Source organism: Panthera tigris, chromosome E3 (genome assembly GCF_018350195.1).
Source record: "Panthera tigris isolate Pti1 chromosome E3, P.tigris_Pti1_mat1.1, whole genome shotgun sequence".
NCBI lineage: Eukaryota > Metazoa > Chordata > Mammalia > Carnivora > Felidae > Panthera > Panthera tigris.
Window position 1 is genome coordinate 10,439,072 of NC_056675.1, and position 6,000 is coordinate 10,445,071.

Below are 6,000 nucleotides of genomic sequence, written 5' to 3' on the forward strand. Positions count from 1 at the left end.
CCTCCTCTGTACGGTCTCATCCGCCCCAGGGACGGAAGGAACTTCCACTCTTCGAAGTGTATTTGGGAGTGCTATTTACCAAAATCACCTGCCCTTGGCTCCTGGCAGATCCATCCTTCTCCATCTTCAATCTGCCTTTTAATAATAAAGCCCCTTTATAGGGGAAGCATGGCCAGCCGGCCCCACACATGCCCACTCCCGGAGGTCTCCCCTGAGGAGGTGGCTCACCCACCCAGCCACACCTTCCCCAGGCCTCCCCCTTAGGCCCAAGAGCTGGAGCACAGGGCCTAGTGGGTGGCCTCCAGATGCTGAGGGTGCAGCCGAAGGGGTGGAGAAAACAAAAATGACCCTGTGTCCAGACCAAACCCTCGGCCTTGGTGAACAGCCATGCAGACAAGGGAGATACGGCCCCACCTAAGAAAAACCAGAAGCGTTTCCCTCTGAAACATCCCCTCAAAGGAAGAGCCATTCACCCACACGGCCCACGGGAACACGCCCACGTGGAGCCCACAACTCCCCTTTGGAGCACGCCCTGCGTGTCAGATTCCAGAATCTCCGCCCCAAACCACCAATTCCACGTCCCAGGGCCCACGTGGCTTCAGGCCTCCCTCCGTCCGTCCTAGAGCCAACCCCCTGGCCGGTGGGCATACCCCTAGGTCAGAAGGGTGGCGAGGGAGCTGTCTGTTGGGGGTGTGGTTGTCTGTGCCAGCAGTGCCAGGAGGAGGTCGGATGGAAAGAGAAGGCGGTGGGGTGATGCTCTGGGAGGATGTCCCAGAGGACAGAGGAGCGCAAAAAGCAATTCAGCAGGCAGAGCAGGGAGGAGGGTCAGGACAGCTGGAGTGCCTGGAGGGAGCGGGGAGGGGGAAGAAGGGGGGAGGGGTGGGTTCATGGAGACCCACAAGGGGACCGCTGTGACAGTCCGTGAGGGATGACACAGCTCACCCAAGAGTGGCGACAAAGGAGACTCACTCACTCACTCACTTACTCGTTCAACAAAAATATCCCTTGCTGGGGTGCCTGGGTAGCTCAGTTGACTAGCCGTCCCACTGGCCTCAGGTCATGGTCTCGTGATTTGTGGGTTCAAGCCCCGTATCAGACTCTGCGCTGGGTGTGGAGCCTGCTTGGGATTTCCCTCTCCCCCCATCCCAATAAACACACAAATAAATAACTTTAAAACAAAAAAATCTCAATATCCCTTGCCGGTCCCCTCTCCACTCTCTGGCCTCTGAAAGTCTGCCAGTCCCAGCATTCAGCCCATCAGTCTCCCTGCTTTGGTTTCTCATAGTTGATGGCTTTAAACACCACCCGTGCACTGGTGACTCCCAGAGTGACACCTTCAGCACAGATCTCTCCCCTGGGCTCCGGGCTGACACATCCAACTCTTAACACGTCCACCTGGGAGTCCCATGGACACCCCGCTGGAGCCCAGTCCCCCCCCCACCTTCCAAAGCCTGCCCCCTCCCGCCTTGCCCACCTAGATGGCAGCTCGGGTGGCTCTCTGGTAGTCAGGCCAGCAGCTTCGCAGCCATCCGGGACCCCTCTCTCCTCACACCCCACAGCAGACTGGCCAGCAGATCCTGCAGCACGACCGCCAGAAGACCCCAGGTTCCAGCCACTTCTCACGGCCTCCAGGGGTGGCGTCCTGGACACAGCTTCCTAACTGAGCTCCCTGACGCCCCCCCAGCCTTCTCTCCACGCAGCAGCCAAAACAATCCTTTTAAAACATACGTCAAGACAAGTCAAGCACCTGCTCAAAACCCTGCCATGGCTCCCGGCTTACGCAGGGCCAAAGCCAGAGACCTTTTGATGGCCGAGGAGTCCCCACAGGAGTGTCCCGGCTGTTCTGACCACGCGCCCTGCTACCTGGCCCTCTGCCAGGCCATGCACTTACCCTGGCTCTCTCTCTCCCTTGTAGGGAGCAGCCCCCCGCCCCCCCACCCCCACCCCGCAGGCCTCTACATCTGCTGTCTCTCCTGCCCGGAGCGTTCTTCCCTCTGCTGTCAACGTGCTTGGCTCCCTCGCCTCCCTCAGTGACCCCAGTGTCACCTTCTCAGAAGGTCCTCCTCAGTCTCCGTTTCTAACATTACAAACGGTATCCTCCTCCCTCACCTGTCCCTGCCTTTTCTCCAGAGCACCCGTCGCCGTGTGACAGACCATGTATTTGACTTCTTTTGTTCACTACCTGACTCCGCACACCAGCGTGTTAACTCCCTGAGGATACACACTGGTTTTTCTTTTAACGTTTATTTATTTATGTTTGAGAGACAGAGAAAGCCAGAGCACGAGCAGGGGAGGGGCAGAGAGAGAGGGAGACACAGAATCCGAAGCAGGCTCCAGGCTCTGAGCCGTCGGCACAGCCCCGGACGCGGGGCTTGAATCCTAGAACTGTGAGATCATGACCTGAGCCGAAGTCGGACGCTCAACAGACCGAGCCACCCAGGCGCCCCTTAAACACTGTTTTCAGAACAAAATACAGGAGCACCCGGGTGACTCAGTCAGTTAAGCGACCGACTCTTGATTTCAGCTCAGGTCATGATCTCATGGTTCATGAGGTCGAGCCCCTGCATGGGGCTCTGCACTGACACCATGGAGCCTGCTTGGGATTCTGTCTCTCCCCCTCTCTCTGTCCCTCCCCCGCTTGCGCTCTTCGTCAAAAAATAAATCCATAAACTTAAAAAAGAACAAAATACATAAACTCCTTGCTTTCATTAGTTATACACCCAGGTAGAGAGATGGCAAGTGAAGGTGTCGGGCTGATCATAGCCCCAAAGACATCCAGGTCCTAATCCCTGGACCCTTGTGAATATCACCGCCCTCCTCTGCTCAAGCTGCCATGGCCAAGTACTGCAGACTAAGTGGCCTAAACAGCAGAAATGTATTTTCTCACGGTTCTGGAGACCGGAAGTCCAAGATCAAGGTGCCGGCAGGGCTGGCTTCTTCTGAGACCTCTCTCTTTGTTTGTTCTCCTCCCTGTGTCTTCACACGGTGTTCGCTCTGGGCCTATGTGTTCGTGATCGCCTCTTCTCATAAGGACACCAGTCAGATTGGATCAGAGCCCATTCTAATAACCTCATTTCAACCTAATTGCCTCTTGAAAGGCTCTATCTCCAAATGCAGTCACATTCTGAGGTACTGGGGGTAGGACTTCAACATATGAATTTTGCAGAGATATAATTCAGCCCATGACATTTACCTTATATGCAAAAAAGAGTCTTTGCAGATGTGATTCAGTTAAGGGTCATGAAGTGGACAGATTACCCTGGTTGGCCCTAAATGCCATCACTAGTATCCTAAGGGCGCCTGGGTGGCTCAGTCAGTTAAGCATCCGACTTCGGCTCAGGTCATGATCTCACAGTTTGTGGGTTCAAGCCCCAGGTTGGGCTCTGAGCAGACAGCTTGGAGCCTGAAGCCCGCCTCTTTTTTTTTTTTTTTTTTTATGTTTATTTATTTCTGAGACAGAGAGAGACAGAGAATGAGTGGGGGAGGGGCAGAGAGAGAGGGAGACACAGAATCCGAAGCAGGCTCCAGGCTCTGAGCTGTCAGCCCAGAGCCCGACGCGGGGCTCGAACTCACAAACCATGAGACCATGAACTGAGCCGAAGTCAGACGCTCAACTGACTGAGCCACCCAGGCGTCCCTGGAGTCCACTTCTGATTCTGTGTCTCCCTCTCGCTCTGCCCCTCCCCTGCTTGCTCTCTGTCTCTCCCTCTCTCAAAAATAAATAAACATTAAAAAAAAAATTTTTTAAATTAGAACTACCATAGGATCCAGCATTCCCACCTCTGGATATAGATCCAAAAGAACTGAAATCAGGGACTGAGATATTGCACACCCATGGTCATGGCCGCATTATTCACAACAGCCAAGAGGCGGAAGCAACCCTGAAATCCATCGACGGATGAGTGGATAAAAACACGTGTATATCTATACAACGGAATATTATTCAGTCTGCAACATGGATGAGCCTGGAGAGCATGATGCTACATGAAATAAGCCTGTCACAAGACAAATACTGTATGATTCCACTCACACGAGGTATCTAAAGCGGTCTAATTCCTAGAAACAGAAGGTAGAATGGTGGTCCCCGGGGACTCGGCGAGAGGGAGAGGACCCCGCCCCCACCATGCTGCTGTTTAACGGTTACAGAGTTTCAGATTTATAAAAGTTTTGGAGATCTGTTTCGCAACAGCTTGACTAACTTAGCACTACTGAAAGGCACACTTAAAAATGGCGAGGACGGTAAATTTATATTATGTGGGGGTTCTTGCTGCAATTTAGAACAGAAGAAGCTGGAAGAGGAAGGGAACTGATTCTCCTCTAGAGCCTCCAGAGGGAATGCAGCCTTTGCTTTGGGCTCAGTGAAACTGGTTTCGGACTTCTGGTCTCCAGCACTGTGAGAACATTAACTTCTGTTGTTTTAAGCCACCGAGTTTGTGGTAATTTGCTACTGGCGGCCCCAGGCAACTGGAAATAAAGGATTAATTCTAATGTCGGGTGAATCCCTGCCATGAGGATTAAAGGCCAGGACAGGGGGGTGCCTGGCTGGCTTAGCACAAAGAGCATGTGACTCTTGATTTCAGGGTTGTGAGTTCGAGCTCCACGTTGGGTGTAGAGATTAGTAAAAAAAATAATAAACTTTAAAAATTTTTTCTTAAAACTTTTTTTAGGGGCACCTGGGTGACTCAGTTGGTTGAGCATCTGACATCGGCTCAGATCATGATCTCACGGTTTTGTGAGTTCAGGCCCCGCATCAGGCTCTGTGCTGACAGCTCAGAGCCTGGAGACTGCTTCAGATTCTGTGTCTCCTTCTCTCTCTGTCTGCCCCTGCTTGCCCTCTGTCTCTCTCGCTCTCAAAAATAAACAAACATTAAAAAAAAAAATTTTTTTTTAATAAAAGCCGAGAGAGAAGATACTGACAAAGAATGTTAGGTTCGGGATGGCTGGGGACACCTGACCTCCAAAGTCCCCGTGATTTGTAAGCACATGCTTGGGAAGTTAGGACTGCAGAAGAGGTGCCTGTGGTTAAAAAAAAGTGAGCAAGGGGAGAAGAAATAAAAGCAAAGAAGTAGCCAGGGGCTAAGTCCTGTGAAGGCGGAAGTAAGGGCTTTGGGTTTAAAAGCAATATGTTCGGAGGCTCTGAAGGTGAAGGGGCTATTGCACCCAGCTAGACCAGGGGGGAGGGAGCAGTGGTGGAATTCTGGACATATTTTGTGCAGAAAGTCAAGAGCATTTGCTGATGGATCAGGTGCATGGAACAGGAGGACAGAGTGAGAGAAAGCCACCCGCAAATTTTGGCCTGAACGGCTAGATGATGGCAGTGTCACTTACTGAGATGAGAAACACCCACAGAAAAGCAGATCCAGGCACAAATCAAGAGCTCTGGCCTGGACACATGAAGTGTGAGGTGCCCATTTACCGTCAAAGTGGAGGTGCCACTTTGGGCTGACGCTTGGGTCCTTATGTCTCGCGGTTCAAAGACAGGACAGGGAGTCACCAAGCCACGTGTCTGGGTGAGGTCACCCAGAGTGGGTGAGAAGGGGACAGACTGTGTCTGACCACAGGGATCCCGTGATGCCAGCTCTTTTTGTCCCCAAGCTAGGACAGTCCAAGCTCTGGCCCCTGCCCTGGGTGACAGTCTTGGGCTCATCCTGTGACAGTGTCTCCATGGAGTCTCTTGTTTGTCGTCAGCTTGTGTTCAGCCAGGCACCAATTTAGCAAGTTTGGACAAATCCTAATCACTGCCCTGGAGTAAATATGCCTTTCCCACTGGGCTCCTGACACCTCATCTAGAAAATCTTTATCATGAACCCCATAAGTAACATATTTTTGAGCAAACATCACATATATATTTGCCACTCGGATGGCAAACAGGCACCTAAAACATAACACATCCGAGCCAGAGCTCTTAATTTGTTCCCAAATAACCTATGTTCATTACATAACCATGCAAAAGCAGAGTTATCTAAACTCATCTAAAGATGAGATAAACAGGGGCATCTG